The sequence below is a fragment of the Hesperophylax consimilis genome, chromosome 12 (assembly GCF_061612785.1).
Source record: "Hesperophylax consimilis isolate HC1 chromosome 12, BYU_Hcon_1.0, whole genome shotgun sequence".
NCBI lineage: Eukaryota > Metazoa > Arthropoda > Insecta > Trichoptera > Limnephilidae > Hesperophylax > Hesperophylax consimilis.
Genome location: NC_142847.1, coordinates 25,821,788 through 25,847,033, shown reverse-complemented (window position 1 = coordinate 25,847,033; position 25,246 = coordinate 25,821,788). Strand labels below are relative to the sequence as shown.

Genomic DNA, 25,246 nt, shown 5'->3' with positions numbered 1-25,246 from the left:
TATTCAAAAAAACAGTTTTTAACATAAAAAACGTACTCTGCACATCTCACTAGGGCATTCCTGTATGATGTGCAGCTTTACAGATGTGCAGCTTTACAATTATATCATTTAAAACAATACATATATGTAAACTATAATAATAACATTAAATTTAAACCTAAAAATTAAAACCTAACCTAAAGATTTTACAAAAGTGAATTTAACTGTTAAAATGAGACAAACTGCAATGAATTTTTTTTTACGAATTTTTCTTTCTGATTCTGCAAATTTGAAACTTAAAATATTATATCGTAGACACAGACCTCTCCACTGAAAATAATCGCTTATTTTGAAAAGGAAGTAAACACGAACTCGATCCATCTGACCGCCAGTGGAGCGTCCTACGCGCCCCTATAACTACCATCATATGTATTATTTACTATTTATTATTATGGTTATTACATTTTTACGTCATGTCCCCTAGTTACAATAATATTATTCCAAATGATTTACCATCAACAATCTTCTGGTGTTTATTTTTCAATCAACTAACTACTGGTAAATGGTTTATTGACAGATTGTGCCACGTACGTGATTCTGTCATTGGGTTTTCTGACCCAGACGATACGAGATGAGTTGACCCGTTTTATTGGTATACTTTTAGTATGTTGACGTCGTAATTCTTTTTATTGAAATCACTCGAAATAAATCGATTCATTGTGAACGATAAATGAATAAATAAACAGAGTGGGAAGAAGAAATAAGGGGAAAATGTAAAAAGCATAAGAAGATTGAAGGAGGTAGGAAAAGATAAAGAGCATAGATAGAAGAAAGATTGACAGAAAAGAAAAAGTCACTGGGGAGAAGAAAGGGAAAAAGAAGAAAGAGTAGAAAAATAATGGGATAGGAAGATAAAAGGAATGTTCACACAATGTCAAATCCATCCCTAATTAACCTCTTTCAATCCCGCTTTCCTATGTTGCCCTAGGTTACTGTGAATACCGACTGACTAAACTCCATAATTTTCTTCTCATATTCGTAACAATGATTTGTTATTGGTCCTCAAAATATAATGCCTCTTGGTGTACAGTCGCACCGGGACAGGAGTACTTCTGTTTAGGGTGGTATAATCGTTTCATACCGTGTCCATGCAGGCTGCTTTGATTTTGTTATTTCTTTATTCTATAATATAAAATTATGTTACCGTTTAAGCTAGTGTCATATAAGCGCTATACTCTCATAATATACGTGGGCTTGGCCTATTTGACCATATCGATATGCGGGTACGTATTTTGGGTTATTTAGTTCATTAGCGGTGGCACGAACGGAGGCTATCGACTAATTTGTCTACACCCAAGAACACAATAACACCTAAAACAAACTCTAAAAATAGGGAACGCTAAATATCTTGGCAAACTGATTGTTGTGGCTTTAAAATTATTTAACAGTGATGTATTTAGCGTAAGAATGTGAACTCACATTAACTATCCAGTTGGTTAGCATTATAAGTCAAGAAAAATATTAATATTGCTCAAAATTATCACTCAAGAATTCAGAAAGAGTGACATTATTTATATCGAATTTGAAAATTGCGGGTAAACGAACCCACATTAAAAAAATTCTGACATACTTTCGTTTTTTTATCCAACGATGAATAATCACTTTCTTTGCGGTTTCACATAAAAATAAAAAGCAATATGGCGGTTTGTATTTTTCGGTATAATAGATATTTCAAAACTAACGATGTAAATGAAGTTCGAAAATGGTGTTGATCTAAAAATTCTAATCAGTAAACGCTTTGTAAATTCCATGATGCCCATAGTGTAGCGTTATTTCGTTGTACCCTTCACAGTCGACATTAAGGGGGTGACAGACTACGCTATAAGTTAAAAGCGTTTTATATAACTCCATATTGTTCGCCATACAATCCCATGCAGACCTGTCGCACCTTAAAATGTGATGTGTTATAAGCGTAGGCGTCGCGACGCGTCGCGACGATATGTGCTGTTATCTGCCAGTCAGGCTATATTTGAAAATTATGCGACCCCCTCTTCCTACCTACAGCAGGAGAAGGGGTCAGAACAATTTATGGAGCGCCGTAATTACACGGCTGTCATCTGTCAAAGTGACAGATCCCATACAAAAAATGATATTCGACGGCAGTTCCCCAATTAATCTGACCCCCTATCCTGAGTACGATTATAGCCTAGTGTGTCACCCCAACATATAATACGTATATGCCATGCCAAAATTATGGACGTATTATATAGCGTAATGTGTCTAAGGCTTTAATCTGAATAGATAAATAGAAATACTATGCGAAGCTTTTGAGTTTACAAAAACAGCTTATACCGGTATAAGCCCACATGGGGAAATAATCTCCGCTACCCTAAATTTAAAGGTTCAATTTTTAAATTCCAAACATGTAAAATACGTCTATCGTGATACGGGCATGAGGTTAATTTCATAGTCACCATACTTTCATACCACCGCCCTGGGAACCATTTATTGGATAACCAACCATAGGTGTGACCTGTCACCCCCAAGTGACTGGCTTCGTTTGGTGACTTAGCAGGAGTGCCCGTGTTCATTGGGTGAGGTTTGTCTAGGTCTTAGCGGCGGACACGTTTCTCCATCTACTGTGTGACGGTCAGATCGAGATAGACTGGTTGAGGGAGACCTTTTGTCCTCTCCAGCCGGACTCTCTCGGCCCATCACCCGCTGCAGTGGGAGGGATGGATTCATACGTCCGTCGCTCCTGGATACATGGGCCCCAGATTCCTACCCACCCCTCATACCTTTTTCCTTCCCAGAACTTCCTTTCCCTAAAAGACCCTCCTGTGTGGAGATAACGTAAAAAAGAGCCTTAAAAACAATGTATTACAATAATAACATATTCACGCGTATAAACGCGTAATTGTACGAATACATTTGCGAACGAAAAAGCGAACCGAGCCACAAATTACGGGAAAGGAACAAAGCAAATGCAAGCGGCGTTTCGCGCCATTTGCGGTTGCTTTGTTCCTTTCCCATCAGTTGAAGTTCAGTTCGGCATTTCGGCTCGCGTATGTATACGCACATAATATCTACGTCAAAGTTCGGGGCAAAACCGTCCATTATTTTTGTTCTCCGGTGTTTATCAGCACCGGCATACAAACCCGGTGTTTGTTTTTTGTTGTTTGTTTTTTGTTGTTTGTCTGTTTGTTAGTTTGCCGGGCCTATGCAAACGAAAGCACACATCCACTTGTCTCGTTATCATTATTTGAGAACAGGTATTCGGGCATTGTTACGTTATGGAAATCAGGTGCACTGCATATCACCTGATTTCCATAACGCCTCCTATTCACCACGCCTCCTTGTTTGTCTACAGTGCGACACAAATAAGAAATTAATTACATTGAGGTACCATACTTTGACTTATTTTGTCTTCATATTCAATGAACTCTCCTAAAATCATTTCGGTTATTTGTTTTGTTATCGACCGATTATTTTTAATAATTGAATTAATCTTATTGTGGTGCATTCTTTACGACACTTTAATGTATGTTTAAAAGCTCTGAAACTCGTGATGGATATGATTTGCGTTCATAAAATGGTTGTGTTTAACCAAAAACTACACACAGAAAAGCCTGTGCAAATTTTTTACTACAGATCTCACCGTTAGAAACCTCTGGCGTTTTTTTGGATTGGCGTCCATTTTTCAGTTCTAAAGATGTAATATATTCCATTGTTTAGTGCAGGGGTTCCCAACCCCGTGCCCGCGGGTACCATGGCGCCCGGCGAACGATTCGTATGTGCCCGCCACTATTCGAAAGTGAAATAATTTTTTCATGACATTAATTAAAAATGTGAATTATTTTTATTTATTTGTTAGAGTTTTATTTTTTTGTGTGCCTAGGTTTATTAAATACGTTCGTTTGTTTGCGATATTGTATGTATGAGTGGTTCCTTTGCTGACAGTACTTGTCGCAACCTGTCTAGCGGCGAGCCAGACTGAACTCTTCACGCTAGCCTGGAACGTAGAGTTCTATTTGCACATCATTCTTGTACACGCAGAAAACCCAAAGTGAACGAACGCCACAAACTGAGCCAAAACACATGGCATATGACTCTGTCAGCTCTCTCTGTCAGTGAAAGCAATAAGCATGGCCCGACAGCCAAACAGTAGTGCTCCTACCGTTCGGATCAGTTCGGCAATCATCAGCTCACTTCGGGTTTTCGGCGTGTACAAGGAGTGATGTGCAAATATCATTCCCCACCTGGAACCGCGTTGTTGTCATTTTGATCGCGATTGCTGCCCCGCGTTTGTCGATTAAAAATAGGTGTTGCCCGCCACCCTACCGATATTTTAGAATGTGCTCTAGAGTACAAAAAGGTTGGGAACCCCTGGTTTAATGGAATAAAGCTCTATTTTATACAATCGTCTTTTTTTCTTCAAAAATATTTTTGTTTTCTACATAACCAAAAAGTTCACTACAAGCGCAGCTATAATGTGGCACACATATTAATTAAACACCTCCATATGCAAGTCGCGGCATTGTCCCGGTACCACGGACCACAATGGATGTATTGTCCGTTGTGTTGTCTAAAAATTATATTGTTAAATGGCCAGTCATGACGTCACGGCTGTAAACAGACAGCTATAATAATTATACTAATCAGGTCTGGGCAGGTTTTTACACCCATTTTTGTGTGTTTAGTTAAATATATATTAGTTTGTAACAACAACTTTATATTTTTTATTGTTTAATCACTTCTTGGCATTGATCGTGTGTGTATTGATGTTGTGACGATGATTGTAGATTTAATGACTTTACAAACGTCCCAAGATTGCAAAAGTTTTTTTTTCTACCAATACATGACAGTCCCCGTGGTCGAGAGGCAAGTCTCTCGACTATCCCGGCGTGCTCAAGTAAAATTTAATTTGGTTATTTTTGTTCATTTTTGAATTTACTCTTTTAAAATAATATATTCTATTTGCTGCACCATCCGGAGTGTTCTCTCAGTATTGCCCTGGTGTATGACACCATTGAGAATCGAAAAGTTGTTTGATCTGGCTTTAGTCGTGTTTGGTGACCAGATCTGAATAGCCAGGAACTTCCACATTTCGTTTCCTTCCCCACTCGAGCTTAACAAAATACCCCAATTGGGAATGCCATTGTGTCACTGGCTCCAGGCGTTTGGGAGCAGTTGGGACTCTTGTGCGGTATTCACGTAAAATAAGATTGTGAAACATGCCCTTAACATCAATAGAAATAAGTTTAAAAATTGCTACCAACATCAATAGAAATAAGTTTAAAAATATGCCATTAACATCAATAGAAATAAGTTTAAAAATTGCTACCAACATCAATAGAAATAAGTTTAAAAATATGCCATTAACATCAATAGAAATAAGTTTAAAAATTGCCACCAACAACAATAGAAATAAGTTTAAAAAATGCCATAAAAATCAATAGAAATAAGTTTAAAAATATGCCATAAACATCAATAGAAATAAGTTTAAAAATTGCCATTAACATCAATAGAAATAAGTTTAAATCTTGCCACTAACATTAATAGAAATAAGTTTAAAAATATGCCATTAACATCAATAGAAATAAGTTTAAAAGTTGAACGCTGCCAAAGTAAGGAGATCGCGAAATGATAGTTCTTTTCCACTGTCACTTTTGACGTCATCTTTGACACACTATCGTTTATTTTTTATCAACGATGAATAATCTCTTTCTATCCAGGTGTGTAGGTGTGTAGTGTGGCAAATATTAAATCTGAAATTATTATTTATTTTCTTGTAATATACCTACCTATTTAAGTTAACTAGATTTGCCGAGATTTCACCGACTTAATTAATCGTTTTGATGTATACTGGGTGATGGATGAATGATGTTGCATGACATTTCAGATTTTATGTTATAGAAAAATTGTTGCTGTGTGCTGTAATCCAAAGTAACTATACGGTTAAACCATGCCGTAAAAATATTAGATTACATGAGGGCTAATTTAACAGAATTGGAGCAGAAATTACCGGCGAAGCTCTTAGTGGCAAAGGAGCACATCACCGGCTGCGCGGTCTTTTTCATACAAATTAGTTTTGTATTTCCGGCCAAAATACCCAACCGATCGGAAAAAAATATGTTTATTAATAATGTGCAGCAAATAGCTTCTTTTTTATTTGCACAAGAGTCCTAACTGCTCCTAACCGTCAGAAGCCAGTTAGGCTATGGCATCACCAATTTAATTTTTGAAGGATTAATTTTTTTGTGTCATCACTTTTAATAACTCTATATTATCACCCTTTAAAGGTTTGTTGAATTGTCATTTTGAAGAGTTATCATGTAACCATTTTGTTAGTAGAAATAAACATAAATTTTTTTTTATTCATAAAATTTAAAATGCAAACATAAAAATAAATTAAAATGACTTCCAGCTTTCAAAGAGATAAACCGATTCAAGTCCATTGTGGGCGTGTCCGTATGCTCAAAGTAAGCTTATTTTTTCCTTAACTTGTCCGTTAAGGAAAAAAAAACTGGACGATACTAATTTCGGTTGTGGGTCTGTAATAAAATTGGAACAAATTCAGACAAGCGGTAAAGTACGTACCTATAAATTAGCACATTTTCTTGATCATTCTGCAACAATTGTCCTCGCTTCCTTCACACAGACTTTCAGCTTCACATATTCTGTAATTATAATATCCCGTGATTTTTCATGATTTTGCGCTAGTTATTAATATTTACTATTGCATATAGCTTAAAGTCATACCATAAATCATGATAATAATATGATAAGTCAGGTCATGTAGTATGCCTAATATAACCGGAATTAGCCCGTTTCCATCATAGTTTTGACAGCACGCGTCACGGATACGCGCCGTGACGGTAAACTACGTTACGCGCGCGTGACGCGGAACCGCATTGCAATAATGTATCGGCACGTCGGCTGATGGCATAGGACAATGCACCTGCCCAGTGCCCGATGGCCGGTGCCCGACTCGCGGGTGACCTGCCTTTGGGCATTCTCACGTGAGCTTTCATTTATGAATGATCTCTGAACCGCAGTTTTTAGGTTAGCTACAAAATTTCACCAGATTCATAACCCCTTCAGCTGACCTAACCCAATTCTCCATGCAGTTCATGTAAGTAAAACTGATGCTTTGGAAATTAAAGGTTACTTGGATGGAAAATCATCAAATTCTTTGTCTTGAGAAGTTCAGACCATGAGTTTCCCTGTCTGCATTTGGGGCATAATTGGGATAGCTGTGTACCCATTTTGTCGGGTAACTCTAACATAACAAGGAACAGCACTATATATTGAAATCCCCAGCGTTGCCCGGGCTTAACGAGGCCTTTTTTCAAGAAATACGATTTAGGCAGTAATTTTCCACTCATTTTGAACGTCAAGTGTGAAAATTTTCATCAAGAAATCTCTAACTATGCTTTAAGGGGTGGATATTATAGATGTGGTTGTTTTTCAAAATATCTTATCACATCCACGTCGCCCGGAACGCCACGGTAAATATTACGTAATAAATAGCGAAAGGCTGCAATGGGGGGGTTTATTACACAACATTACATTTAAAAATCTCAATATGATGTTATTAATTCGGCATTTCGTGTGTGGCGAGTGGGTCCGCCGCGCCAGTTTGTTCTGCCTGCAGTGCTTTCTTTACCGACCGACTATATAATGACGTAATAATAACACCGCCGATAATAGCCAATAGCTCTGACCTCGCTCTGATTTACCGCTCTTTATACACTGGGTCGTTTTCCCTCATAATGGTACCGGCAGGTCCGCCCGCCACCTGCCGTACTCCCCATACAGCGACACTCACACACACATACAGAAATATAATCACACGTGTTGGTATACGACGAATATCCAAATTAACATTTGAATTTCGAATGCGAATATTCTGATAGATCTACTTTCGGCTTTGGAATAGATTCAACAAGACCTAAGCTTCTCATTTCAAATTTACTTTTTGTCTAACACTGGTTTGCTATCGACACACACAAATAATTCTATGCACAGTGGGATTCAACGAATATTCACATTTCCATGTTCGATTTACGAATGCGAATTGAAATTCGATTGCAAATGAGAATATTCAGGTTGGTCCGGATTGATTAGACAAGATATCAAAGCTTCTCTTTTCAAATAATGTTCATTATTTCCTTGACACTGGGCGAATAGTTACACACATAGGCCTACCAATCATGCTGGGTATTGGGGATATGACGAATATCAAAATTTCCATATTCAAATTTAGAATGCGAATGTGTATATTCAGGTTGATCTAAATCTAGGTACTTTCGGTTTAGGAATAGAATAGACAAGGCTTCTACTTTTAACTTTCCTTACGAACACTGGATCGTTTTCCCTCGTAATTAAACTAACTGTCACACTTCCCCGAATAGCAACACAAGCATGCCACGTTGACGTACGTGATATTATAATTTTATGCATGGAATTCAACGAATCTCCGAATTTCCATATTTGAATTTCGAATGCGTATATTGATTAGACAAGGCTCCTTGGTCCTTCTCTTTTTCAAACGCTTGGTAGTTTTCCCTCAGGTGTCACATCTCCCCGTTTAAAAATACAGGCATACCAACGTTAAATATATAATATTATGCATGTTAAGGATTCACCGAATATCCACATTTCCAAGTATTCGAATTTCGAATGCGAATATTTAGATTGATCTACTTTCCTCACGGGAATAATTTAGAGAAGGCATCTAAGCTTCTCTTTCTAAATTTCCATTTGCCTTCACTAAAGTTGGATTGATTTACGGAGCTTTGTTTGAACGCCTAATTACAATTTGGGAGGCGGGTATGGGTACCGCCGCCCCGGGAAGCATTTATTGGATAATTAACACCTCTGCCAAATGTCACCCCTAGTGGTTTGCTACGTTTGGTGACTTAGCAGGGGTTTCCGGGTTCACGGGGTGAGGTTTGTCTTGGTCTTACCTACTGCGTGGCAGGCCGGATCGGGATAAACTGGTTGAGGGAGACCCTTTGACCTCTCCAACATGACTATGGACCCATCCCCCGCAGTGGGAGAAATTGATTCATACGTCACTCCTGGGCACACTGTCCACCAGATTCCTTACCTCCTGCTTACGTCCCTGAACTTCCTCTCCTTTATTTCCTTAAAAAGACCCTCAACACAGAATCACCTAAGATGGTGACATAGGCCACTAGGGAAATTATTTTCCTCGCGTAAAAAGGGCACTTTATGTAAATTAATGGACATTTTTATATTAAATATTTTATGCAGGGAGGTACTACATAATTTTCTTTATATATTATTTGAGAATTATCCAATGGTTCTTTCGTTACTTTAATAAAAGAAATAGTTTTGAACTATAGTACTTATGTACTAGTTAACCCCCGAGGGCTATTTTATTCGTTTTTGGGAATCTCCCATGGTGATGTAAATGGTGAGACAAAAAACACTAATCTTTTTTTATATTAAAAGTTAACCAATGAAAAAATTAAAAGTACGCCTCAATGAAACCAAAGTTTCCGAAAGAAATTGAAAAAAAAAATGAAACTTGGTGAATTTTGTATTTAACGACAGTAAGTGAGGTGGTGGTAACGAATATTTATTTAATAAAATAGTGGGTTTTTTCGTAATCAGTAATTTTAGTGAGAGAAAAATACAAAGTGGCCTATTTTTAATAACTTTTTTTATGTTTGCATTAAAAAATGTGTATTTAAAAAATTTAAAGTTTTTATTTCTAATGATTAAAAATCAGACCGTCTGACAAAATATGCCAGAGGCCCGAGGGGTTGATTAACTAGTTTTAAACTCCACAAATACATTTTTAATTTGAAAAATGTTTCCTTGTCCAAATAGGAGAAATTCCAGTTTTAGGACAGGCAAAATATAAATAAATTGTAACACATATTTTTTAAAACTAAAGATAAAAAAATTAACACATAATTGATGTTTGATAACCAAATAATAATAAAATAAAACGTACGTGTACTTAATAATAAAGGGATAAAACATGAAGATTATTTTTTCTTTGTTTTTGTTTGGGTTTTTCTTTAGCTTTTGTTTTTTTTGTATTTGATTTCATTTTTTGAAAATTAAGCGATCACTATTCTGTCTTCCTAATTCGTGTAGCCAAGAAGTAGTTAATTTACGAAGAACACTTTTATTTTCCCTTTTTCAAGTATAAGCTATGAAGTTGTATAGTTTTGGCCCTAAGAATGACAAGTGTCTTTGAGTGAGGGATGTTTTGGTTTAGTGATTTCGTCGCGAGTATCGTGACAGTGTGTCAATAGATGGGTAAAAATGACGTTGTTTATGAGTGTTAATTAATTTCTAGTCGTAATTTCTTATAGCGTCGTAAATGAGTTTCAGTTATTTACGCAGGATATTTCTACTTGGCAATCTTAACATAAACATGTGCGTAAGCTTTCTAACCTCTGTAGTGAAATTTGAAGCTTTTTTAAATTTTGAACAGAACTGGAGCAGACAATCTGTTTGAGGGATTTGCTCTTTTGAGACGATGCTCTAGCTTCATGAATTTTATCCAGCGTTTTCTAGGTCAGTGTGACTATTTTCCGCCCAGTTTCTATCGTGAGCTGTGAAGCTATGCAATGTCCATTTACTTTTAAAATATAATAAAACACACCATATTTACCAAAAATTCAAATGACGGGCGAAGACCGGTTGTTCAACTGGTTTCTTAATTGACTCTTACTGGAAATTGTAATATTTATTAAACACGTGTTTTATTATTTAATCGAGTTTATTTTAGGCCTAGCAACTTCGATTGAAATAAAAAGGTCTGATAATATCTTTAGTACCGCAATAATAATTACCAATATGCTTCGTATGTTTTTATCATTGCGACTGCATGTGGATAATATTATTATCGTCATGTCGTCCTGATATTATGATATTTACAAAGGGCTTGAAACAAAAGATCAATATGAAGCATTAAGTTTGTTTATCGCGTAATATGATAAAAAAAACATCGACGGCCGCTTTTACCAATCAACCTGAGCGATCATGAACTTAAAACATACCTCACGCACAATATCGGTGTCGGTTTCACCAAGCAAACTGAGCGTAATGCGCATTCAGACAAAAGTCAAAACACACCCGTCAATTATTTTTCTAGTTGGTAACTACAAAAATTGTTGCCAAGTCAATATTGGCGACTTCTTCACTGCCTATCTGAATGGGGTCTATCTTTGTTAGCCTTGAACTGTCAAATTGACATATGCGTAGTATATTACTGGCCATATTGACAGCTGAATAGTATTCATAAGGTAATATCTTTATAACAAAATATTACGTTGTGTCATGCTAGTCTCACCCGGCGCTATACTAGCAATGCGGTATTTTTGGGCGTGGCCTGTATAGATTATAAATATATTCTAGTCTCACACGGAAGCTAAAATCTCTCCCCCATGCTAGGAGGGGAGAGAGAGCGCGGAATATTTTATTTTATTTTTACGGGATCTGTCACCTCGACAGATGATTGACAGGCGTGACCACGACAGCTCCCCAATTCATCTGACCCCTGAGGGGGGCAGCACAATTTTCAAATATCGCTTGGCTAGCAGATCACGGCATATCATCTAGGTCAAGCCCACACGTATAATATATTATCTGTCTCGCGTGAGACGTTTGTATGGCGAGCGATATGGAGATATAGGCCACGCCCAAATACCGCATTGATAGTATAGGGCCGTGCAAGCCTAGCATAATTTTAAATGCTTCTCATGTAAATTTGTTACCGTAAACCATACTTATTTTTGCTGGTACAGGGCCCAAACAGCAGAAGCATGTTCCAGTTTTAGTCGTGTAATGCAGTTGAACATCGATGACATTGCTTCGGACTTAGCAAATTGTTTACTTGTTTTATTTTATTTGGGATACCAACAGTTCAATCAATAACATCATAGTAATAATTTAGTTACAGTAAATAAACCATTTACAGGTTTCCACATAGGTATTATATACAAGTGAAAATTACATTTCAAGAAAAAAAGTTATTTAGGGGGGAATAGGGAGGGGGTAGGATGAGGAGGGATCGGTCAGGTTGAGGTATGTATAAAGGAAGTTAATAAAGTGGTGGTTATATTAGATGGTATCAAAAATCCAAGAAGTTTGTAACACGATGATGCCAACACAATTTGATCGGTGTTATTATTGGCCCTTTCTATCCATATTACATTGACGCAAGGCATGTTTTGTAATGAAGTATGCAATATTGAATAATGTTGTTAGATCGGGTGAAATATTTCCTGTTGACATTCCCACCGCTTTAGGGTGCGCATAAAAGGGTCATAATTTCCGCTAGCTGATCTACGAATTACGGGAAAGGAACAAAACAACCGCAAGCGGCGTTTCGCGCCGCTTGCGGTTGCTTCGTTCCTTTCTCGTAATTCGCGGCTCTGCTCGCATTATGGGTGGTCAAAGGAACGCAGGAAGCGTTGTGCCACGTTGTGCCCATGTTATAACATACATACATAGATACGTCATTTGGTCTGGGAGACCAGATACGGAGAGGGCTTGTCAAGGTGTTGCAGCGCTACTGTCTCCCAGAATGATTGAATGTATGTTGCAGTATGAATGTGTAAGTCCGAGAATAATGTGGATCAGATTTAAAATCGGTTTGACAAGGGTGTTTCTTGTTATTTGCTACGCCCCTGTTAATTCTGAAAGCGATGAAGTGAAAGATGATTTTTGGACTGGTGTGAATGTTGTAATGAGACTAAAAAATATGAACGAAAGGATTATAATGGCAGGCGATTTGAATGGGTGGGTGGGAATTAGACGTGACGGATTTGATTCGGTCTTAGGTATGTTTGGGGATAAAAGAACGAATGACAACGGGAACAGAATGCTTGAAGTATGTTTAGAGTGGAACCTGTTTGTGTCGAATACTTTCTTCGATCATAAAGGTATCCACCAATATACGTGGGAAAGAGGAAATGAGAGGTCAATTATTGATTTTGTAGTAATTGACTCTAGGTTGAGAGCTGTTACCGAGGACACAAGAGTTTTCAGAGGGGCTGAGGTCGAAACTGACCACTTTCTTGTAGTGTCGAGAGTAAACCTCTTTCGCGGTTGGCGCTCTAAAGTGAAAACGGTACCAGCTCCGACAAGAGTCAAAATAGAAAAACTGCAAAACGATAATGTGAGAAGTAAGTATGTGAATTGTGCAGAGATAAGATTGAATGCGAAGGAAATGGATGGTCTAAGCATAGACGAAACATGGAACCACATAAAAGTGTGTCTTTGTGAATCTGCTAGGGAGGTTTGTGGAATAAGTACGCAAGGTAGGAAGAAAGGTGATGCATGGTGGGATGATGAGATTAAAGCACTGGTCTCAGAAAAGAAGAAAGCATGGTTGTGTCTGATTGCGGCTGGCAGTGCTTCCAGCGAAGAGAAGTATCGAGCGAAAGAAGTATATAAGGAATGTAAGAAAAAAGTAAGAGTTGGAGTGAAAGAACGAAAGAAACGCCTGGAAGAGGAAGAAGGAATGAAAATGACAAACCATTTCCAAGAAAACATTAAGTTGTTTTGGAAAGAAGTCAAAAGGTCCCGGAGTGGCCCAGAAAACGGAAGCATGAAAGTGATAAAATCAAAAGATGGAAAAATGTTGACGAATGAGGAAAAAATAAAAGAGAGATGGATGAATTATTTCGAGGAAGTCTTCGAAAGCGAAGTGAATGACAGTGATTCCAGTGGCGAATCAGATATGAATGACGATGGAGTGAATGTTACCGAAATTAGCATGGATGAGATAGAAAGCTCGATTAAATGTATGAAGAATGGTAAGGCTGTTGGGTTTGACAATATTGCTGCTGAATATTTTAAAGGAGGTAGCCGTGTAATTCTCACATGGTTGTGCAATCTTTTTAACCAATGTTTAAAGGAAGGTTACACGCCTTTAGATTGGAGAAGGGCTGTGATCATGCCATTATACAAAGGTAAAGGGTCACGTATGGAATGTGGGAATCATAGGGCTATTAGCCTGCTTAGTTCAGTTGGCAAGCTGTATGGTAGAATTTTGATTGAAAGAGTAAGAAAGGAAACAAAGGATAAAATATGGGATGTGCAAGGTGCTTTCATGAGTGGAAGGGGGTGCATGGACCAGATATTCTCATTGCGTATGCTCACTGAGAAGTTTCTGGCAAAAAACCAGAAACTTTTCTGTGCCTTTGTAGATTTACAAAAAGCATACGACCGAGTCGACAGGAAAAAGCTATGGAAGGTGTTGTCCAAGTATGGAGTGAATACGAATCTGATTCAGGCAATTGCGTCTCTGTATGAGGGAAGCGTTGCATGTGTTAGGGTAAACGGTGGTTTTACGGGGTGGTTTGATATCACAAAAGGTGTTAAACAAGGCTGCGTAATGTCACCGTGGTTATTCAATCTATACATGGATAATTGTATGCAAGAATTGAAAGAGGTGGGATTGGGCGCGAATTTGAATAATTTGAAAGTATGTTGCCTGTTGTATGCTGATGATGCGGTGCTGATTGCTAATAGTATAGATGATCTACAGTCTCTCGTGTCTAGGATGAACGAAGTATGCATGAAGAATGAGTTAATGATGAATGTAAGTAAGTCTAAAGTAATGGTGTTTGAAAGAGAGAGTACGAAAACAGTGTGCAATATATTTGTGAATGGGGAATACTTGGAGCAGGTGGATGAGTTTGTGTATTTAGGAAGTATGTTTACGAGAGATGGGAAGGCTGACAGAGATATCGAAAGAAGGGTAAATGCAGGTAATTCCGTTAATGGAGGACTAAACGCCGTAGGCGCTAACAAAAAATTGTCCAAAGAAGCGAAGTTAGCAGTCCACAACGGAGTGCTGGTACCTACCTTGATGTATGGAAGTGAGGCATGGAACTGGCAAAGAAAGGATGAAAGTAGATTAAATGCTGTTGAAATGAGATCCCTGAGGCGTATGTGTGGTAAAACCATGTTTGATCGTGTGAGGAATGTGGAGATCCGCAAAGAGTGCAAGGCTGATGTAAGCATAATGAGTAAGATTAAGAAAGGGACGCTTAGATGGTTTGGGCATGTAGAGCGAATGAGCGAAGATAGGAGTGTAAGGAGGATATATGATGCAAATGTGAATGGTAGCAGAAGTCGGGGACGCCCGAGGAAGACATGGCACGATCAAGTGAATCAGATACTCGAGTCGGGCCATGTCAAGAGTCAGAATAATAGAAGAGTATGTATGAGACGATGTATGAATGTGAATGAGGCAAGGAGTGTGTGCCAAGACCGAGTTGTTTGGCGGTCCGTCCTCTCTGCCTACCCCTGCGGGGAAACGGCGTGATGGTTAGTTAGTTAGTTAGTTAGTTACATAGATACATTCATTCTAAGATTCATACCCATATACCTACATACATATCGCGATGAGGGCTACTAGGTACTGCTGAGTATTTTTTGCTTAATCATCCTTCAGGCAAATTTGTCTGCTTTTGGGAACAACTCATGTGGTTTCTTGAAATCGTTGTATCTCCCTTATTTTCATGGTGATAAGTATGATCTAAATGGTATAAGAAAGAGAGTTTATATTTAAATCTATAAGTTAAGGTTCCGAATGCAATTTGAAAAAAAAAATTAAATTACTAATTTTTTTACTGATTATTTTTATATGAAACTACAAAAAAGTGAGGTGGCAATAACGTTGATAACAGATTTGTCAAATAATTGCGGTTGTTTTTCTTCATTTTTTCACTATCAGTAATTTTAGTTACTAAAAACGTAAGGTGAACCTTTTTTTATGTTTGCATTCAAAATTTAAATGTATCAAAAATTATATGTTTATTTATTACAATTAAAGTGTATTTAATCCCCTACGGAAATATTCCATTTATTTGGATATTATTGCAATGCGGAAATACTTGCGACCTTCTATGAAAATTTGGCTGAGGCCTGTGGAGTTAATTACTTTACCAAATAAATGTGCAGGTACTAAGCGATCAAGATTAATAAATTTTCAGATGTCCTAGGGACTGGAAGTTTGGTTTGCGACTGCTCCAACGTTGATGTTTTGCAAATTGATGTTTTCGTATACATAACACATGCATACACATTATGTAAATTGATGATATTATGTTGTTGACGATTGACGTTCTGAGGTTGCCAAGGAAAAGACATTCCACTTTTACTGAAAATGACTGGCTCGAGGAAAATAAGAAATACCGTGCCTATGTTTAACCTCCAAGAGACCGCGTCTTTCCGAATATGGCTGGCGTGGCGCAGCGGTGTTAACACCGCACTTCAACTTGACTTAACTTTTGCCGGAATACTTTAACTTTCATAAATTCTGGGATTTAATAAAAACAACTTCCTAAAAATTGGCGTTTAAACCCATCATTATATTAATAAACCCGTAAAATAACAATAATATACTCTTGAAAAATAAATTTGAGATATAGGAAAAACAATTATCTTTTAAACTTAAAATACGAACTAAAAATACTAAAGTCGATGACGGTAAATTAATTATTATAGGATCTATACGTTTTCGGCTTCTTTTCATTATTTTAGTGATTCTCTTATTACCAAATCATATGACTCATGACTAAACTCATGATTATGTTACATATGTATGTATACAAAAAACTAATAAAAAAATAAAAAAAATATTTTATAAAAAAATATATTCTGATGTAACCCACAAATAATATGTTCCTACAATATAATAGGAAATCTAGCAGTATTCTATGTTAAAATCATTGTTGTATTATATTTAGATGAGACATTAAATGAGAAAAAATTAGTTCCACTTTTGTTTACCTTCAATTGACATCCAACTATATTATTATTAATATATTTTTACGACTTTATTATAAAAAATTGACTTTTATCTGCTTTCTATAAATAGAATATGTAAGTATTATATATATGTAAACCTTCCGGAAGAAATTCTCTAAATGATAGTGAAAACCCTTTCAAATCCGGTGGGTAGTTTAGAAGAACACAAACAGACAGACGTGAATAGCGACTTTACCTTATACTATTTAGAGATTTCTTATTATGTTTTTGATTTTCTGTTTTATTATTTTTATAGTTTTCTTGAAATGTAATTATAATTAAAAAACATTCTGAAACAACTTGTGGTTAGGGATAATTAAAGCAATATTTCCTCATTTGAGTTATTATTACTTAATAATGTGCAATGTTGTTCCGTATATAAATAAACATAATAGTTTTAAATATGTATAAATACCATGCGACATTGTAGCGTCAGTTATTTGCTTTGTTGACTTTTTGCTACTTATTGGATACCTGCATGATGTTGATTTATTATGCATAGTTACTGAAGTATTTAAGACGAAATAAGATCCTAAAAAATATCAGTTATGGGCGTGAACGCGATTTAAGTGGGCGAAGCAAATTAGTTTCACACGCGCTCCGCTCGAATTAAATATTATAATATTTCGGGGTGCAGGGGAATGAAGTACGTTGCAATGGGGAACACCCGACACAACGAACAGTTCGAAGTCAGAGCAGCGATGAAATCCACTAGATGGTACCCATGAGTAAGGTTTGAACATGAAATGCTTAATAATGGGCGTCTTTCAAACTATGTGAATAGTAATATTAAGTTGAATGTGCATGTTTTAGGCAAATTTCGATAGAAACGTTACCTATTGCAGAAGGAGCTCATGATTTTATGATTCTTATCAGATTTCTGTAACCATACTGCTAGACGGTAGGCAGTAACTTATGACTCGTAACCGACGTGTTCTTCATTGACAGATGTCAAAGCAATACGGTATTCAATCACGAATCATTTTCATAATATCTGATCATAATTATATCTGAATATATTGACAAGATAAATAAAATATCAGTCATTTTCAATATTTATTATTATCGTTTACAAAAAGTTACATAAAACAAATAATTATGTAATGTAAAAAGCATAAGATGCAACTTTTTTTTGTATAAAGGCCATCATTTATTATAATATAAGTTAGAAATAGTAAAAATAATTTTATATAAAAAACGAAAATAATTATTCAATAAATAGCATTTCGTCGAAATCTAAACGACGATTTCCAAATTGACGTTCTTTACATACAATATCTAAGATATGTGGAGGATCACGAACATTCATAGACCTTGTGACTCCAGGATCGATAAGCTCGACAAGAATGCAATCCATTTAAAAATTAGTTAATTTAATAAGCATTTTTTCTTCCCAGAACTTGTCATCTCGAAGTATACGCTCAACTATCTCTAAGTTAGATAATTACAATCATAAAAAGAGTCGTGCTGCGAAATTCTATTTAATACAGTTAAAGAAAAAATATGTCTTCTATTCTCCTTCCTTCCAGAATAACGGGTTTCTTCTCGTCCTGTGTAAACAAAACTTTTACTTTATTTACGTCAATTTTTTTTTTTTTTTTAATTTTTTTTATTAAAAGTATACAATACAGAATATAGTATATTACATAAAGCATTGTACTCCCAGGAGTTAATAAACTCATTGCGGGAATGATACGCATTACATGAAACATATAGCTGTATGTATTAAATGGACACATGATGGGACATACACAACATTATTATTTCAGATAGTCATTAATAAGATGAAGTTTGAGCATGTTACTTTGGGTCTTTTTACATTGACTTGCACATTTGATCTCGTTGGGTAGTTGATTATATTTTGTGTGAGCTATGTATTCCAGGGATCTTAGTCCATATTTTGTTGATTTGATTTTTGGTATATGTAGTTTGTTGTGATTTCTTGTGTTGTGTTGGTGTACGTCGTAATTGTAATAGAGTGTAGTGTTGGAATGTGCCGAGTGTTGAATTACTTTTAATATAGTTTTCGTTATTTCAAAAGTGGGAATGGTATTAAAATGAAGTATTTGGGTGTTTCTGTAGATGTCTTTGACATGTGTGTCCCAAGGTAAACTGAAAATATTTCGCAGGGCTCTATTTTGGACGACTTGGACTTCTGAAATCATTTTTTTTGTAGCAAATCCCCAGATTCCGGCGAGATATATTAGATGTGAGTGAATCATAGCATGGTAAATCGATTTTAATAGAGAGGGAGGAAGTAACCCGCGAAGTCTATATAAAACACCAGTTATATGAGTAATTTTGGATAGAACATGTTTAAATTGGTGATTCCATGTGAGTTGTGAATCAATGAAAAGGCCAAGATATTTTGTAACATCAGCCCTTTCAAGGCGGTTATTATCAAGACTTATATTAAGACATACATTTTTTTATTTGCAAACAGTATGTAATGTGTTTTTTTTATGTTTAGGCTAAGTTTGTTTAATCGCAGCCAGTTTGCCAGGCAAGCTACATCACTTTCCATTTCCTTTTCAAGTTCGTTTAAATCATTATTGTGATAAAGAATCACTGTATCATCTGCATAGAGTTGTATTGTACCCTTAAGTCCCCATTTAGCAATATCATTTATATATATTAAAAATAGTAATGGTCCAAGTACGGAGCCCTGAGGCACGCCACATTTCATCGTTCCCATGCTGCTTGTCCCCTTTCCAACAAAGGTCTGACAGTGTCGGTTAGAGAGGTAGCTACACAGTAACTTCAGGGGAGTGCCTACTATGCCTAGGTGTTCTAGCTTCTTTAGTAGTATCCCATGGTCAACCGTATCGAAAGCCTTTTTTAAATCTATAAATAAGCCTGCAGCATGCTTACCCTGGTCTATATGCTTTTGGAGGGCGTATACAAAATCGAAGGCAGCACATTTTGTGTTAGATTGGTTTCTGAATCCATACTGTTGGGATGCGAGTAAATTGTTTGATAGGAGATATTTAGTGAGCCTAAGCTTAATAACCTTTTCAAAAACTTTAGAGACGACAAAGAGGATGGATATAGGACGGTAATTAGAAGGATTTTTTTTGCAATCATCTTTGTAAATCGGAATTATTTTTGCTATCTTTAGTTGATCTGGGAAGATTCCACTATTCAGGGATTGATTAATAAGAAAAACAAGGTGGTCAGCTAATATATCTTTGCAAAAGTTCAGGTACACTGGTGTAATTCCATCTAAACCTGGAGATGCATTAGACTTTAGTTGAGAGATGATACTGAGAACTTCTGTTTTATTTGTTTTGGCCATGTATAAGGACTGGATTGCTTTTTGATCCGTGTTTATAGTGATAGAATCATCTGGATATGATGCAATTGTAGCTGCTAAGTTTTCCCCAACTGATATAAAGAAGTTGTTAAAAGTTGAAGCTATCTGTGTTGGGCATGTTATTTCTTCATTCTTAATGAGAAGACATTCAATTTCATCTTTCTGGGGTGTCGAGCTATTTGTTAGAATTGCATTTATTATTTTCCATGTCTGTCGCGGATAACGCAGGTTTTCTTTAAATATAGTCGTGTAGTATTTAGTTTTAGCATATCTTCTATAGTTGGTAACTTTATTTCTTGTTTTATTTCTCAGTGCTGTGAATATATCACTTTGCTGATTTTTTTTCCAGATTTTAAACGCATTGTTGCGCTGTTTGATAAGTGCATTTAATTTTGCATCAAATCATGGAGTATTACCCCTCCGTTGGTCTCCTATGCGTAACTCAGATTTATGTTGGGATGATTTTATTGCTGTTTTGATGTATTCATTAAAATTATTATAGATTTCATTGGCATTACTGGTGGTTTCGTGTGGAAAGTTGTGGGATTCTACATATGTTTTTAACATGTTTTTATCGGTTTTGGTGTTGTTTGAAGAAGAATGTATTCTATTATTAGTGTGATGTTTCAAGCTGTTTTGGTAATCATATCAAAATGTTATGATCACTTAGGTAGGCATCTATATTTGCAGTAGTTGAGGAAATATTTTGTCTGTTTGAGATGATATGGTCTATTAGAGAAGTAGAGGTATCTGTTACTCGTGTAGGATAGGATGTGTTACATATGAAACAGTTGTATGAGTGTTGATGTATTTAAGAGATGTATTATTTTTTTGAAGAATGTCAATGTTGAAATCACCAAAGATAAGGGTATCATCTATACAGTTATTTAAAATAGATTCATGATACATTAAGAATTCGTTAATGTTTGAGGTAGGCTTTCTGTTTATAACATAAATATTTAACGGTTTAAAATTTCTATTACGGATATATAATTGAAAACAATATGTATGGGAAATATGTATTTGAAAATTTTTTACGACTTCAATACGTTCATAATAAAATTATATGTTTAAATCAGAATTTTTCTCCGGTGAAATCGGTCCTTTCGGCATCGGATTATTGATATATTAAGTATTTTCGTGATTAAATAAAAACAATATTAGAAACATTATGTTAATTCACTTTTCAATCAAATTTTGGAATTATACACACGAGCGTATAAGTACGTATAGACGGGTATATACAAGTGTATAAATTACCTGCTGTAATATAGATAGAGGTGGTATATTGCTGAGTCTAGAAGCAAGCATTAATTGCACATTTTTTCTGTGTTCTTTATTCTGCCTTTGATTTTTTTCACCCTGCTTACTAGCGGATACCTGTTCTTTTTTTCTTTGTTGCCATATGCCTTTGCCTTTGTTGTTATATGATATTGGTCGGTTTTTGTATTGATTTGTTGATTATAAACGTACCTACATGTTATCTGGGTTATAAATGTGAGAATGTTGTCGATATATTTGGGGATTCCGTATTATAGGCCAGTACACATAGCGCCAAAAAGGGGGTTGCGATCGTAATTATTCCGGTAGTCCCAATTTTTTTATATGTTTTATAAACTGATCCCATGATGTATAATCTGAATTTCCGACCATGGCGCACCTGTGCTCGCGCCACCATTTAAAAAAAAACCGGCTGTAATCGCGCCAAAATCTAGTTTTTCCAAAATATCTCATTCTCAATGCAAATTTTGGCTAAATTAGCTAGATAATTAAAGTAAAACATAAAATTACCTACAACTTTTGTGAAAACAATTTTCTTCAATCTCTAATAGGTACCGAGGTAGAAAGTCGTAAAGGTGCGTATATTTTTGAAAAAAACAAGTTTTTTGCGCGACTAGCTTTGATTTTTTGTAAATATCTCGTTTCCAGTACAATTTTGTGTAAAAATTATTGATACTAATTTTGTAGAAAATAAAATTTCATAAAATAAATAGGTATATAATTTATGTGTTTTAATTCTAATACGTATCCAAGCTCTAATCCACCAAAACCAGGCCAAAAATTGAAACAGAGGTAAAGTGTTTTAAATTTCATTCCTTAATTTTATTTTTCTTCAACAATTATTGTTGTGAGAACATATCAGTTGACAACAATCGTCATGCCTGCGTCAGACCTAGCTATAAGGGGCTGGAAACGGCATGCACGTTAGTGTCATAAGAACTAGAGCCAGCAAATAGTGAAAACTTTTCAGGTTCATTCATCTCTGGTCCGTGCTGAAAAATAATGTCAGTTTTTGTTAATTTTTTTAGATCGCTTATTTAATCATATAAAATTAATATTATTTACTTTATATTTACAGAAATTGTGAAAAAATTACCATGTTGAGTGTCGGTATAGTGTTTAACACAATACTCGTATTTTCTTTATTATTTGCAATATTATCTGGATGAAGTTTTGCGGAATTTTTCCTAAAATGAGAAATATTGTTAATTATTTATACTGTCTCTATTCCCTAATTATTTAGAGATGTATTAAGACATGCCCGACAAACTTTCACCAACAATTCCTGAGCTTATTTGGTGTAAAAAATGCATTTCGGTAAAAATAAAAATATGTCACCGGAAATCAAAATTAATTTACTTCTTATATTCCAAATTCAATATGCTCAGAAGTTTATCGACTGCGTATATATGTATATATCTACATATATAAAATTATTTAAGCTGACATTGTACAATTATGTTCTGTAAAAAACGTATCCCAAAGATCTATTTTTATGTGTGTATTTAAGTAGTACCTTCTCCATTCCGTTAAACATTTTCCTTGGTGCCGTAATTTTGTTCGGGATAAAACTCCTTTTGTCTTCTGTTTTCCCATATTTAACTGAAACGTAAGTATATATTAGCCAAGAGATTTATTATAAATTGGTTCAATTTTACCTTAAATTTGAAAATCATTTCAACGTAAGTAAGTGCAGTAACTTGGGGAGATAATTGCACAATTCTATCTACAACAAATGATCTAACAATCTAAACTTAAAATATTAATGACTCTTTTTAATATTCGAATGACTTTAGGTACTTTATAGGTGACATATGTCTAATTGTCTGTATGGAGAAAAACTTTCGATGTAGAGTTTTTGTTTTATGGAAAAAAACTTTCGAATTTCAAAAATTTGTTGTTGGGTAATTTAACTGGTTTTGGTGGATAAGAGCTTGGATACATATTAGAGTTAAAACACATAAATTAAATACCTATTTATTTTATGAAATTTTATTTTCTACAAAATTAGTATCAATAATTTTTTCACAAAATTGTACTGGAAACGAGATATTTACAAAAAACAAAAGCTAGTCGCGCAAAAAACTTGTTTTTTTCAAAAATATACGCACCTTTACGACTTTCTACCTCGGTACCTATTAGAGATTGAAGAAAATTGTTTACACAAAAGTAGTAAGTAATTTTATGTTCTACTTTAATTGTTTAGCTAATTTAGCCGAAATTTGCATTGGGAATGAGATATTTTGGAAAAACTAGATTTTGGAGCGATTTCGGCCGGTTTTTTTCAAAATGGCGGCGCGAGCACAGGTGTGCCAAGGTCGGAAACTCAGATTTTACATCAGGGGACCAGTTTATAAAACATATAAAAAAATTGGGACTACCGGAATAATTACGATCGCGAATCGGTAATTGCCCTGGAGTATTAGTAATGAAACGAACTCTTCACAAACACTTTATTGAAATATAAGAGAATACCACTCCTTAGTAAAAAAACTCCTTTTATTTTACCATAATTTATTAGATATTCCATTGTTACAACTAACATGACTGTATAATTAGAAATTAATGTAAAAGCCCAGTAGGGCGTAAATAAATAAAACTAGGAAAACGATTCTAGTGAAGGGGCACTCTATAACATTCTGTGCCGCTGGTTGTGACAACCGGACAGACAGCCGCGTCGCGTGAAAAAAAAGATTAATAGTAAAAAAGTCTACTTGGGCTAGAAATGATATATAATAACATAACGACAATACTTTAGTGTCACCTTTTTTCTCAAGTGCCTACACATTTACGCATTTAACAATGTATTCTTTTGTATTGGTTATTATTTATATTTATATTTATTATTTATATAAAAAAAACCTTTACTCACTTGAGGAAGAAGTTAAATTATAAAAAACAGAAAATTTCACTAATAGATTTCAAAGTATCGTTTGATTAAATAAAAAAATACGTAAAAGAAATGACCGGAGCGACCGGCCGGGTGACACAACCTTACAGGCCGGAACTTTCGCGGCGTCTGAATCAATACGTAGTAACTCCTTGTCAACCCGCACACAAATATACTACGCACAATAGAGAGTTTTGAAGTACTGGCGGTCGTTTTTCGTGTATCTGGCCAGAAATTGGATTTTCGCGAGTGTTTTTATTTTAATTAATTCTTATGAATACATTAATAAAATCTCTAATCTTTTGTGAGGGAGTCGTCGGGAAGTTACTAATTCATCGTCTAGAAAAATAAAATCTGGTACTTGCCGCTTATCTTACAACATTTTACATTTAATAAAATGTACTTATCGTTTTACATAATATATTTAATTGTAAGGTCCTGTTTTTATTAATCTTAAATATAAATAACTTGCATCCCTTCGAATCCCTCTAGAAACATTTAAGATTTTAGTAATAAGCTCATCAGAAATAATTAAAATGTGAGCGTCGGGGCAAATCCCCGTTATCAGGGTATTGTGTCGCCTTAAGTAGATACTTCGTATCGTAACTAACATTGTTTCCTATTTGAAGTGCCATATTGTATTTTTGTCACCCATATGGCATTGAAAAAGCCATAAATAATAAAGATTTCTGCCTTGAATCATTGGTATAATAAAACCATTGAAATAGATTTATTAGATACCAGTAAAAATAATCTTAACTTATAATATGTGTGATGATGCAGCGAATAATGAACACGCACTTAAACAGGGAACTCGGGCATCATGAAATCTGCACAACTTGGGTGCCTGGATGTTTGAAATTTTGCAAGCATTCTATGAGAACTCACTGTGAATATCGGTTGCTAATGACATGACTTAGTACATAAAAAATAGCGTTTATAAGGGGGGACTTAGGGGGTTCAAACCC

At 35.4% G+C, this 25,246-nt stretch overlaps 1 protein-coding gene and 1 long non-coding RNA gene across 2 annotated transcripts in view; one reads left to right on the top strand and one right to left on the bottom strand.

Annotated features, from left to right (window-relative positions):
* FoxK (forkhead box K) overlaps nucleotides 1-25,246 on the top strand; it is a 113,132-nt gene that overhangs the window by 67,313 nt on the left and 20,573 nt on the right. The window lies entirely within an intron of this gene.
* Nucleotides 22,192-24,687, bottom strand: LOC149419388 (uncharacterized). Its single transcript, XR_016302897.1, has 4 exons — nucleotides 24,261-24,687; nucleotides 22,905-22,990; nucleotides 22,485-22,575; nucleotides 22,192-22,380 (listed from the first exon to the last, which is right to left on the bottom strand). It is a non-coding gene; the product is annotated as an uncharacterized LOC149419388 (long non-coding RNA).